A 14353-nucleotide genomic window follows, 5' to 3' on the forward strand; every position below is an offset into this window, starting at 1 on the left:
ACCTTCAGTTACTGTCTTGATCTTAACCTATCTGCGCTGTTCATATTCGCTGATGTGAAACAAATTTAATTCTAATCATTTTTATATAAGTTAAAAATGGTTCATTCTGTCCCAAATTATGCAGCCCCAAGTGAACTTAATATTGTTACAAGTTATAATTGCGAATTCCTAGATCCCTCACACAAAAGTCCTCCATTAAAGCCTCCCCATTCCTATATTCAGATGCAGCATAAACCATAATAAGAACATAAGGCACACTTGCAGGAGTAGGAATAGGCCTTTTGAACCGTTTTGCCATTCAGAAAGATGGCTGACCTTTTCATGGCTTCAGGCCCATTCACCCGACCTCTCACCATAAACCTTAGCTTCTGTACTGTTCTAAACGCTATTTATATTAGCTTTGAAAACGTTCAACGAGAATGTCGCAACTTTTTCAGTGGGCAGGGATTTCCACAGATTCACAACCATCTGAGTGAAGAAGTTCCTTCTCAATTCACTCCTATATCTGCTCTCCCTAATTTTGAGGTTGTGCCCTTTTGCTCCAGTTTTACTTGCCAGCAGAAATATCCTCTTAGCTCTGTCCCATTCATTCCCTTCATAATTTGATATGTTTCTAAAGGATGTCAACTCATTCTTCTAAATTCCAATGAATTTAACCTCTGACAAATCAGAGTCTCCACATACGCAAACACCGTCAACTCCAGAATAAAGCTAATGCACCTGATCTGCACCACGTCTATAGCCAGTACATCTTTTACCAAGTATAGATACCAAACCTTTACTCGAGGCGGGGCCTCACTATCCCACCGTAAAGAACTGCGACATTACTTCATGCTTTTAAACTTGAACACTTTAGCCAGGAAACACAGACTTCTTAAAGCCCTACTGTACCTGCAAACCAACCTTCTGTGAATACTGCACAATGATACGCAGGTTCTCGTGCACAGCAGCATAATGCAATATTTTTTCAACATTTAAATAGCTTACTAACATGGGTACCTTCACAGTTATTAACACTGCACTCCTTTTGGCAGACCTTTGCGCACTCACATAAATTATCTAAGTCCCTTCGCAAAATTTCACAGTCCTCTGCATACTTTTCTCTAACACGTATTGTAATGTCATCCTCACATTTTCACACACTACATGTGGCCCCCAACTTCAATTCATCCATGTAAATTGTGAATAAGTGCAGTCGCCACACTGACTCCTCAGGCACCTCACCAATCACTGATCACCAACCAAAAAAGAGCTCATTTATCTTCCATATTTGCTTGCTGTTGGTTTACCAATCCCCTATCCATGCTTATAGCTTGCCTTTAATGCCAAGCTCTTTACCTTATCCAGCATCATTTTGTGTCCCACCTTGTCCAATATCTTTTGTAAATCTAGATAAACCACATATACTGGATCTCCGTTGTCCACAGCGCTCGTAATCTCTGCAGAATTCAAGAAAATTAGTTTTGGATGACCTGCCATTCATGAACTCACGGTGCCTCTTTCTAATGGAACAATTTCTATCCAGGTATTTTGCTAATTCTTACTTGATCATATATTCAAGTATTTTCCCCACAACAGAAGTTAAGTTAACCTATCTATGATTATCCAACTTCTGTCTTAATCCTTTTTTGAAACAGTGTCGTCACACTTTTGTTTTCCAAACAGCCAGAACTGCCGTCGAGTCCTTTGAATTTTGGAAAGCTACCACAACTGCAGTTGATATTTCTCTCCCGATCTCTTTTAATACTGTGAGATGCATTCAATTCGGATCAGGAGACCTGTCAACCATTAACTGGCCAACCGCTATCTTTTTCGTGAATATGATCGTTTCTTGGTCATCACCAACCTTAGTTTCCTTGTCAATTGCTGCCACATATTTCGTGGCTGCCACTGTGAAGAGTGACAAAACAGTTGTTGAATGTTTCAGACATTTCCTCAAAGCCCATTATTAAATCCCCGCCCTCATCCTCCAAATGACTGATATTTACTATAATCACTCATTATGTATTTTAGAATCCTTTGTTTTCTGTCTTTATATTCTGAGCTAATTTATTCTCATACTCTATCATGCTTTTCGTTATAGCTTTTCTTGTCTTTATGTTGACATTTGACGTTTTTCCAATCTTCACGATTCCCGCTGGTCTTGGCCAATTGGTATGTATTCTCTTTCAGTTTGGTGAGAGAAAATAAAACTGCAGATTCTGGATTCTAGTATAGATAGGCAAGAGGAGGAGGCCAAGGCTGGTCATATCAGAAAGGGAGTGATTTGGAAGAATTGAATTGGGTGGTGACTGGATGGTCTGTTTGGCCACTGCGGACCCAGGTATGATGCTTCGTAAACAATTCCTTAACTTTACATTTAGTCTTTATGATGTAGAAAAGAGAACAAAGAGAGCACCTGATGCAGTAACTAGGTTGGAAGAGAAACAGTTGAAACTCTGTCTCAGCTAAAAAGACTGTTGGGCCGCTGAATGGCGGTGAAGGAGGTGATGTACCGGCAAGTTTTGCATATTTTCTGGCTACAGGCGAAGTTACCTGAGGGATGGCCAGGGATGGTGGGGGGATCTGTGGGGAGAATAGCATCCAAACAACATCAGATAGAGTTGTCGAGATTTCGGGGGTAACCCGTCTTCACGACTGGAGGTGGGTGTGAGATCAATTGCAGATAAAGGGGATGGTGGGGTATTGAGGTGAATTGTCTGCCTTTGCATTGTTTTGAGAAACGGTATCATTATTTTTTGCATTTACACACAACGACTGATTTAGGCAATTTGACCACTTCCAAGATGTCAGAAATAAAGCCACGGTGTATGATGGACTTTCCGGTGGAGGTCAAACAGCCCCTGTGTCTCCACAGGGTTGCAAAATCATGTACAACTTCGAATGCTTCTCTACTGTCGATGTAAATATTCATTGCCATTCCCTTAGCAAACTTCCAGGCTTCAGTCAAGACAATCAGCTCCGCTGTTTGCACTGACAAATGAGAGGGGAGTGATCCCACATTGACTATCTCGTAGGTAGTCAATACAGCATACCCAACTCAATTCTGGTCTGTCTCCATGACCCTAAGTGCTGAACCGTCCACAAAGAAAAACAGCTCCACATCCGAATTCTGAAGCGGCGAATTCTCCAAGTCTGGTCTAGCGCTGCAAATTTCATTCGTTACAGCGACACAATTCTGTGGGTCTCCGTCTCCTTTTGTGGGAAGAAGGCTAGCTGTGTTGAGGAGGTTGCATCGCTTTATTGTAATGTTTTGCATCTCTAATAACACAGTATTGTATCTGAGCCAACATGCTGCCGACATGTGCGGTGTCTTCTGCTCGGAAATCAGTAGGAATACCGCATGTGGGACCAGTAGGGTTAATTCATCATAGCCAATTATTTCCTTCCCTCCTCCAAGAGCTTTTTTCAGCTGCGCCACGGCTCGCAGGCATTTCGGCAATCCTGCCGCTACGGGGTCTACGTTAGCCAAAATATAAGCTACCGGTCTCAATTCCGCACCCCCCACCCCCACCCCCTCCGCCATGATCCTGCAATAGCACATATATCATGCATCCAAGCTTCTCATCTACCATTGTACAAAAGGCTTGTTTGGTTTCGGAATCTCCAGTACATGTGTAGCTTGGAGTGCCGTTTTCAATTCAACAAAGGCACCCACGACCTCTGGGGTCTACTGCAATGGACTCTGGGTCTGCAATCCTTTGCCATGGGCTGTCAATTAGGGACGCCTGAAGCGTTACGTCACGTGGGATAAACATTCTACAGTGGGAGCCCATGCCCAAAAAGGATGACAATTGTTTTTTGGTGTGAGGTTTTGGAATTTGCCGAGTTGCTTGAACTCTGTCAAGACCAAAGACCTTCCCATGCTTAGATATTAAGTGACTTAAGAACTTCACCTATTTCTGGATAAATTGTATTTTTCCAAGACGAGCTTCGTGCTGTTCCGAGCTAGATGACAGGGCAACGAAAGGGCATCTCTCTCACATTGTTCCTCTGTTGGTGATGCTATTAAGCAATCGTCTACATACCTCAGAAACACTGAGCACGGGTTTAAAACAAGAGTCTCCAGACTCATGCGTAGAACCTCATTATATATGGTGGGGGGGACTCACTGTAACCTTCATAAAGTGGCGTGAAGGTATACGTTTTTCCTTTGAATGAAAAAAATGAAACTGAATTGATTATCTGCATGTCGCAGTACACGAACAAGGCATTTGCTGAATCCACAACAGAGAATCTTTTGCTCTCCGTGGAATTTAAGCCCATTTACGACTAGAGTTGGGAACATTTGGGGCGCGTGGGGCAACAGCGTTATTGACTACCTGCAGGTCTTGAACAAACCTCCATTCTCTCAGTTCACCTGGAATGTTTGCCTTTTTGACAGGAAAAATGGGAGTCCTCACCGGTGAGTTTTCACAGTTTATTATCACTTCCGCCTTTAGTAGGGTTTCAAATACTGTAGTAATTAACATAGAACAATACAACGCTGTACAGGCCCTTTGGCCCTCGATGTTGCGCCGATCCAAGCCCACCTAACCTACACGAGCCCACATTCCTACATATGCCTATCCAATGCCCTTTTAAATGCTCATAAGGAGGGAGAGTCCACCACTGCTACTGGCAGGGCATTCCATGAACTCACGACTCGCTGAGTAAAGAATCTACCCCTAACATCTGTCCTATACCTACCACACCTTTATTTAAACCTATACCCCCTCGTAATAGCTGATTCCATACGCTGAAAAAGGTTCTCATGGTCAACCCTATCTAAACCTCTAATCATCTTGTACACCTCTATCAAGTCACCCCTAAACCTTATTTTCTCCAATGAAAACAGCCCCCAAGTGCCTCAGCCTTTCCTCATTTGATCTTCCTACCATACCAGGCAACATCCTGGTAAACGTCGTCTGCACTCGTTCCTGTGCCTTCACATCCTTCCTATAGTATGGCGACCAAAACTGCACACAATTCTCCAGATGGGGCCGCACCAGAGTCTTATCCAACTGCAACATGACCTCAGGACTCCGGAACTCAATTCCTCTACCAATAAAAGCCAGTACGCCATATGCCTTCTTCACCGCACTATTTACCTGGGTGGCAACTTTCAGAGATCTGTGTACATGGACACGAAGATCCCTCTGCTCATCCACACGACCAAGTATACGACCATTAGCCCAGTACCCGATCTTTTTGTTACTCATACCAAAGTGAATCACCTCACACTTAGCTGCATTGAACTCCATTTGCCACCTTTCTGCTCTGCTCTGCAGCTTATCTATATCCCGCTGTAACCGGACACATCCTTCCTCACCGTCAACAACTCCACCGACTCTCGTATGATCCGCAAACTTGCTCACCCAACATTCTAGCCCCTCCTCCAGGTCATTTATAAAAATGACAAACAGCAATGCTCCCAATACAGATCCTTGCAGAATACCGCTAGTAACTGCACTCCAAGATGAACTTTACCATCAGCTACTACCCTCTGTCTCCTTCCAGCCAGACAATTCCTAATCCAAACCTCCAACTCACCCTCAATGCCATACCTCCGTATTTTTTGCAGTAGCCTACCATGGGAACCTTATCAAACGCCTTACTAGAATCCAAATACACCACATCTACCGCTTTCCCCTCGTCCACCTCCTTATTCACCTTCTCAAATAATTCAATAAGATTTGTGAGGCACGATCTGCCCTTCACAAAAATATGCTGATTACCCTTGATCACATTATTCCTACCCAGATGTTCAGAAATCCTATCCCTTACAATTCTCTCTAAGACTTTGCCCACAACAGAAGTGAGGCTCATCGGCCTATAGTTTCGAGGGTTATCCCTACTCCCCTTCTTGAAGAAGGGAATCACATTTGCTATCCTCCAGTCTTCTGGCACTGTTCCTGTCGACAACGAGGACATACAAATCAAGGCCAATGGCTCTGCAATCTCCTCCCTTGCTTCCCGGAGAATCCTAGGATAAATGTCCAAAGGCCCAGGGGACTTATCTATTTTAAGCCTTTCCAGAATTTCCAACACCTCTTCCCTAATTACCTCAAAGCTGTCCATTCTAATTAATTTTGCCTTAGTATTCACATCGGCAACAATGTCCTGTTCCCGAGTGAATATTGACGAAAACTATTCATTCAGTGTCTCCCCAATCTCTTCAGCCTCCACACGCAACTTCCCACTACTATCCTTGACTTGACCTATTCCTACCCGAGTCATTCTTTTATGCCTGACATACCTATAAAAAACCTTTGGGTTTTCCCTAATCCTACCAACTAAGTACTTTTCATGTCCCCTCCTTGCTGCTCTTAGCTCTCTCTTCAGATTCTTCCTGGCTACCTTATAACACTCAATCGCCCCAATTGACCTTCACGCCTCATCTTTACATAGGCCACCCTCTTCACTTTAACAGGGGATTCCAATTCCTTATTAAACCGCGGCTCCCTCACACGACACTTTCCTCCCTGCTTGACAGGTACATACTCATCAAGGACACTCAATATTTGCTCCTTGAACAAGCTCCATATATGAATTGCGCCCTTGCCTTGAAGCCTACTTTTCCAAGCCACGCATCCTAAGTCGTGCCTCACCGCATCATAATTTCCCTGCCCCCAGCTATAACTCTTGCCCTGCCGTGCACACTTATCCCTCTCCATCACTAGAGTAAAGGTCACCGAATTGTGGTCACTGTCCCCAAAGTGCTCATCTCTCTCCAATTCTAACACCTGGACTGGTTCGTTCCCAGAACCAAATACAGTATCGCCTCACCTCTTGTTAGCCTGTCCACATATTGTGTCAGGAAACCCTCCTGCACACTTTGGACAAACACCGACGCATCTAACGAACTCGAGCTATACCTTTCCCAGTCAATATCAGGAAAGTTAAAGTCCTCCATAACAACCACCCTATTACTTTCACTCTTAGAACATAGAACATAGAACATAGAACAATACAGCACAGAACAGGCCCTTCGGCCCACGATGTTGTGCCGAACTTCTATCCTAGATTAAGCACCCATCCATGTACCTATCCAAATGCCGCTTAAAGGTCGCCAATGAATCTGACTCTACCACTCCCACGGGCAGCGCATTCCATGCACCCACCACTCTCTGGGTAAAGAACCCACCCCTGACATCTCCCCTATACCTTCCACCCTTCACCTTAAATTTATGTCCCCTTGTAACACTCTGTTGTACCCGGGGAAAAAGTTTCTGACTGTCTACTCTATCTATTCCTCTGATCATCTTATAAACCTCGATCAAGTCACCCCTCATCCTTCGCCGTTCCAACGAGAAAAGGCCGAGAACTCTCAACCTATCCTCGTACGACCTACTCTCCATTCCAGGCAACATCCTGGTAAATCTTCTCTGCACCCTCTCCAAAGCTTCCACATCTTTCCTAAAGTGAGGCGACCAGAACTGCACACAGTACTCCAAATGTGACCTAACCAAAGTGCTGTACAGCTGCAACATCACCTCACGACTCTTGAATTCTTCTCGACTCTTCACGACTCTTCTCCTGAATCATCCTCGCAATCCTTTCTTCGACGTCTCTCGGACTATGAGGAGGCCCGTAAAAAAATCCTTATAGGGTGACCTCACTTTTCTTATTGCAAACCTCAGCCCAAACTACCTCAGATGGTCATTTGAGTGGGAGCAGCGGCCGAGGAAAAACGAACCCGGGAGACTAAAGCTAAGGTAAGACAGTTTGTTTCAAAATTACTTACCTGTAGCGGGCAGCGGAAGTGAGGTTGGAGCGCATAGCTGGGCGGGAAGGCAAGTGATTAGTATTTGAGTGGGTGTGTTCTAGACCCCAGGTCCTACTCCCGTAGGGCCTCCCTCCCACCCTCCTCCTCTAACCTAACTTTAAAGTCCACAGGTTATTGACTCAGTGTTCTTGTTTTTGGAGACAGTGTACAGTCATGGCAGCACAGGCGGTGGAATGTTCCTCCTGCAGGATGTTTGAGGTCGGGGTGACCACCGATACTCCTGCCGACTTCGTGTGCAGGAAATGCAGTCAGATCCTGATCCTCACCGAACGAGTTAGGGAAATGGAACTGGAACTGGATGAGCTGAGGATTATTCGAGAGGCTGAGAGGGTGATCGATAGAAGCTACAGGGACATAGTTACGCCAGAGAACAGAGGTAGCTGGGTAACAGTTAGAGGTGGGAAGGGGAAGAAACAGGCAGTGCAGGGTTCCCCTGTAGTCGTTCCCCTAAAAAATAAGTATGCAGCTTTGGAAACTGTTGGGGGGGACAGCCTTGCAGGTGTAAGCTGCAGTGAAGGGGTCTGTGGCTCTGAGATTCAGAAGGGAAAGGGGGAGAAGAAGAGAGCGCTAGTTATAGGGGACTCTCTAGTTAGAGGGACGGACAGGCGGTTCTGTGGACATGGGCGAGACTCTCGGATGGTTTGTTGCCTCCCGGGTGCTAGGGTCCGAGACGTCTCGGACCGTGTCTTCAGAATCCTTAAGGGGGAGGGTGTGCAGCCAGAAGTCGTGGTACACATTGGCACCAACGACATAGGTAGGAAGAGGGGCGGGGAGGTCATTCAAGAGCTCAAGGAGTTAGGCTGGAAGCTAAAAGCTAGGACAGACAGAGTCGTCATCTCTGGGTTGTGCCGGTGCCACGTGACAGAGAGGCAAAGAATAGGGAGAGAGTGCAGTTGAACACGTGGCTGCAAGTATGGTGTAGGAGGGAGGGCTTCAGATATTTGGACAATTGGACTGCATTCTGGGGAAGGTGGGACCTGTATAAACAGGACGGGTTGCACCTGAACCAGAAGGGCACCAATATCCTGGGGGGTAGGTTTGCTAGCACTCTTCGGGGGGGGTTAAACTAATTTGGCAGGGGGATGGGATCCGGACTTGTAGTCCAGCAAGTAAGCTAGCTGTGTGTCAGGATGTCCAAGACTGTAGGGAGGCTGTGGAGAAGGTAGCACTGACAGGGACTACTTACAGACACAGAGATGGGCTCAAGTGCGTATACTTCAATGCAAGGAGTATCAGAAATAAGGCGGGTGAACTTAAGGCATGGATCGGTACCTGGGACTACGATGTTGTAGCCATCACGGAAACATGGATAGATGAGGGACAGGAATGGCAGTTGGAGGTTCCTGGGTACAGATGTTTCAGTAAGATTAGGGAGGGTGGTAAAAAAGGAGGGGGGGTGGCATTGCTAATTAGAAATGGTATAACGGCTGCAGAAAGGAAGTTTGAGGGGGATCTGCCTCTGGAGGTAGTATGGGCTGAAGTCAGAAATAGGAAAGGTGCAGTCACCTTGTTGGGTGTTTATTATAGGCCCCCCAATAGCAGCAGAGATGTGGAGAAACAGATTGGGAAACAGATTTTGGAAAGGTGCAGAAGCCACAGGGTCGTAGTCATGGGCGACTTCAACTTCCCAAATATTGATTGGAAGCTCTTTAGATCAAGTAGATTGGATGGGGCGGTGTTTGTGCAGTGTGTCCAGGAAGCTTTTCTAACGCAGTATGTAGATTGTCCAACCAGAGGGGAGGCCATATTGGATTTGGTACTCGGTAACGAACCGGGACAAGTGGTGGGCTTGTTAGTGGGTGAACATTTTGGTGATGGCGACCACAATTCTGTGACTTTCACCTTGGTTATGGAGAGAGATAGGTGCGCACAACAAGGAAGTTTCTACAATTGGGGGAAGGGAAATTACGATGCTGTAAGACAGGATTTGAGGAGCATACGTTGGGAGCATAGGCTGTCAGGGAAGGATGTGGTGGAAATGTGGGACTTTTTCAAGGAGCAGATACGACGTGTCCTTGATATGTATGTACCGATCAGGCAGGAAAGAAATGGTCGTGTGAGGGAGCCTTGGTTGACGAGGGAGGTTGAATGTCTAGTAAAGAGGAAGAAGGAGGCTTACATAAGGTTGAGGAAACAAGGTTCAGACAGAGCAGTGGAGGGATACAGGATAGCCAGAAGGGATCTGAAGAAAGGGATTAGGAGAGCTAAGAGAGGGCATGAAAAATCCCTGGCGGATAGGATCAAGGATAACCCCAAGGCATTCTATGCGTATGTGAGAAACCTGAGAATGACGAGAACGAGGGTAGGTCCGATCAAGGACAGTGGTGGGAGACTGTGTATTGAGTCGGAAGAGATAGGAGAGGTCTTGAACAAATACTTCTCTTCAGTATTTACGAACGAGAGGGACTGTATTGTTGAAGAGGAGAGTGTGAAACGGACTGATAAGCTAGAAGAGATATCTGTTAGGAAGGAAGATGTGTTGGACATTTTGAACAACTTGAGGATAGACAAGTCCCCCGGGCCTGACGGGATATATCCTAGGATTATGTGGGAAGCAAGAGAGGAAATTGCAGTACCGTTGGCAATGATCTTCTCGTCTTCACTGGCAACTGGGGTGGTACCAGGGGACTGGAGAGTAGCGAATGTTGTGCCCCTGTTCAAAAAAGGGAATAGGGATAACCCCGGGAATTACAGGCCAGTTAGTCTTACTTCTGTGGTAGGCAAAGTAATGGAAAGGGTACTGAGGGATAGGATTTACGAGTATCTGGAACGGCACTGCTTGATTAGGGACAGCCAGCACGGATTTGTGAAGGGTAGGTCTTGCCTTACAAGTCTTATTGAATTCTTCGAGGAGGTGACCAAGCATGTGGATGAGGGTAGAGCAGTGGATGTAGTGTACATGGATTTTAGTAAGGCATTTGATAAGGTTCCCCATGGTAGGCTTATGCGGAAAGTCAGGAGGCATGGGATAGAGGGAAATTTGGCCAATTGGATAGAAAACTGGCTAACCGGTCGAAGTCAGAGAGTGGTAGTAGATGGTAAATATTCAGCATGGAGTCCAGTTACAAGTGGAGTTCCGCAGGGATCAGTTCTGGGTCCTCTGCTGTTTGTAATTTTTATTAATGACTTAGATGAGGGAGTCGAAGGGTGGGTCAGTAAATTTGCAGATGATACAAAGATAGGTGGAGTTGTGGACAGTGAGGAGGGCTGTTGTCGGCTGCAGAGGGACTTAGATATGATGCAGAGCTGGGCTGAGGAGTGGCAGATGGAGTTCAACCCTGCCAAGTGTGAAGTTGTCCATTTTGGAAGAACAAATAAGAATGCGGAATACAGGGTTAATGGTAGGGTTCTTGGTCAGGTGGAGGAACAGAGGGATCTTGGGGTCTATGTACATAGATCTTTGAAGGTTGCCACTCAGGTGGATAGGGTTTGTAAGAAGGCCTATGTAGTATTATCGTTCATTAGCAGAGGGATTGAATTCAAGAGTCGTGAGGTGATGTTGCAGCTGTACAGGACTTTGGTTAGGCCACATTTGGAGTACTGTGTGCAGTTCTGGTCGCCTCACTTTAGGAAAGATGTGGAAGCTTTGGAGAGGGTGCAGAGAAGATTTACCAGGATGTTGCCTGGAATGGAGAGTAGGTCGTACGAGGATAGGTTGAGAGTTCTCGGCCTTTTCTCGTTGGAACGGCGAAGGATGAGGGGTGACTTGATCGAGGTTTATAAGATGATCAGAGGAATAGATAGAGTAGACAGTCAGAAACTTTTTCCCCGGGTACAACAGAGTGTTACAAGGGGACATAAATTTAAGGTGAAGGGTGGAAGGTATAGGGGATATGTCAGGGGTGGGTTCTTCACCCAGAGAGTGGTGGGTGCATGGAATGCGCTGCCCGTGGGAGTGGTAGAGTCAGATTCATTGGCGACCTTTAAGCGGCATTTGGATAGGTACATGGATGGGTGCTTAATCTAGGATAGAAGTTCGGCACAACATCGTGGGCCGAAGGGCCTGTTCTGTGCTGTATTGTTCTATGTTCTATGTTCTATGTTCTATGGCCAGTCTTTGTCCATCGTCCTTTTCACCGCTGTAATACTATCTTTGACATGTAATGCCACACCTCCCCCTCTTTTCCATCCACCTCTGACCCTACTAAAACATTTAAACCCTGGAACCTGCAACAGCCAATCCTGTCCCTGTTCTACCCATGTCTCCGTAATAGCCACAACATCGAAATCCCAGGAACCAACCCACGCTGCAAGTTCACCTACCTTATTTCTTATCCTTCTTGCATTGCATTATACACACTTCAAGCCATTTTCCTGTTTACAGGCACCCTCCTTTGATATTGATGCCATGTTCCTAACCTCCCTACACTCCAGGTCCTGCACCCTAAAGCTACAGTCTAGGTTCCTATGCCCCTGCAGATTAGTTTAACCCCCCCCCACCCCCAGAGCACTAGCAAACCTCCCCCCAAAGATATTGGTGCCCCTCAGGTTCAGGTGTAGACCATCCTGTTTATAGAGGCCCCACCTTCCCCAGAAAGAACGCCAGTTATCCAGATACTGGAATCCCTCCCTCCTGCACCATCCCTGTAGCCATGCATTTAACTGTTCTCTCTCCCTATTCCTCGACTACCTATCACTTGCCTCGGGTAACAAACCAGAGAAAACAATTCTGTTTGTTCTAATTCCGAGCTTCCAACCTAGCTCCCTGAAAGCCTGCCTAACATCCTCAGCCCTCCTCCTACCTATGTCGTTAGTGCCAATGTGGACCACGAATTCGGGCTGCTGCTCCTCCCCCTGAAGGACTCGGAAAACACGAACAGAGACGTCACATGCCCTTGCACCTGGGATGCAACATACCAAACGTGAGTCTCTCGCGCCCCCACAAAACCGCCTATCCGTCCCCCGAATTATCGAGTCCCCAATAACTATTGCTCTGCTCTTCACCACACTTCCTTTCTGAGCAACGGGGACAGGCTCCGTGCCAGACGCCTGAGCCCCATTGCTTACCGCTGGTAAGTCGTCCCCCCCCCCCACAAGTATCCAAAACGGTATATTCGTTCTTGAGGGGAATGGCCGCAGGGGGTCCCTGCTCTGGCTGCTTCCTCCCAGTCCCCCTCACTGTCACCCATCTGACTGCAAACTTTGGAGTTACTACTTCCCTAAAGCTCCAATCTATGACCCCCTCTGCCTCCCGAATGATCTTAAGTTCATTCAACTCCCGCTCCAGATCCCTGACACGGTCTTGGAGGAGCTGGAGATGGGTGCACTTCCTGCAAGTGTAATCAACAGGGACGATCATGGCATCCCTCGCCTCAAACATGTTGCAAGAGGAACATTGCACTGCCTACACTGCCATCCCTCTAAAAGTAACCTTTAAAAAAGCAAACTAGGTCTAAAGAATAGAACAAGCAAAACGCAGCACTTACCTACTTATCACAATAGGTCTTATTACTACGTTAGAGGAGGAGGGCGGGTGGGAGAAACTAGATTACTTACAGTGTTGAAACAGGCCGATCGGCCCAACAAGTCCACACCGACCGGCCAAAGCATATGCCCCCAGACTCATACTCCTACATTGACCCCTTCACCTAACACTACGAACAATTTAGCATAGGTCAATTCACCTAACCTGCACATTTTTGGATTGTGGGAGGAAACCGGAGCACCCGGAGGAAACCCACGCAGACACGGAGAGAATGTGCAAACTCCACACAGAGAGTCGCCTGAGGCAGGAATTGAACGCGGGTCTCTGGCGCTGTGAGGCAGCAGTGCTCGCCACTGTGCCACCGTGCCGCCCACTACCTCTGTAGTGCCTCGGGTTCCTCTCCTGTGCACTTTTATTGGAAAAAACACCTACCCAGGTAAGCTTGCGCTACACCAGCGTCTGAGTCCTGGCTGCCCCTCTGGTCGTCGTCACTGCCCCCTGCTGCTCCCGCTCTTTCTTTGAAGAGAATAAAAAACACCGCTGCCCGCTACCGGTAAGTAATTTTAAAACAAACTGTCTTGCCTTAGCTGTAGACTTCCGGGTTCGTTTAAACTCAGCTGCTGCTCGCAATTCCTTCTCTAGCCTCGAGTTTTAATGGGTATTGTGCTCTGCAAGGACGAGACTCGGAGTTATTCTTATGAATGCACAGCCTCGTATGAGCTCACCATCGTTTTTGCCTTTTGCCTTTTCTCCAGGTCCTCCGGTTTCCTCCCACAGTCCAAAGATGCGCAGGTTAGGTGGATTGGCCGTGCTAAATTGGCCGTAGTGTTAGCTGCATTTGTCAGAGGGACATGGGTCTGGGTGAGTTACTCTTTGGGGGGTCCGTGTGGACTTGTTGGGCCCGAAGGACCTGCTTAACGAAAGTGATCGGCAAGGTGGCACAGTGGTTGTCACTGCTGCCTCCCAGCGTCGGACACCTGGGTTCCATTCCCGCCTCTAGCGACTCTGTGCGTGTGTAGTTTGCACATTCTCCCTGTGTCTGCGTGGGTGTCTTCTGGGTGCTCCGGTTTCCTTCCCCAATCCAAAAATATGCAGCTTAGGTGAATTGTTACGTCGTGTTAGGTGTAGGGTAATGGTTCTGGGTGGGTTGCGCTTCAGCA

This window comes from Chiloscyllium punctatum, chromosome 35 (genome assembly GCF_047496795.1).
Source record: "Chiloscyllium punctatum isolate Juve2018m chromosome 35, sChiPun1.3, whole genome shotgun sequence".
NCBI classification, from domain to species: domain Eukaryota; kingdom Metazoa; phylum Chordata; class Chondrichthyes; order Orectolobiformes; family Hemiscylliidae; genus Chiloscyllium; species Chiloscyllium punctatum.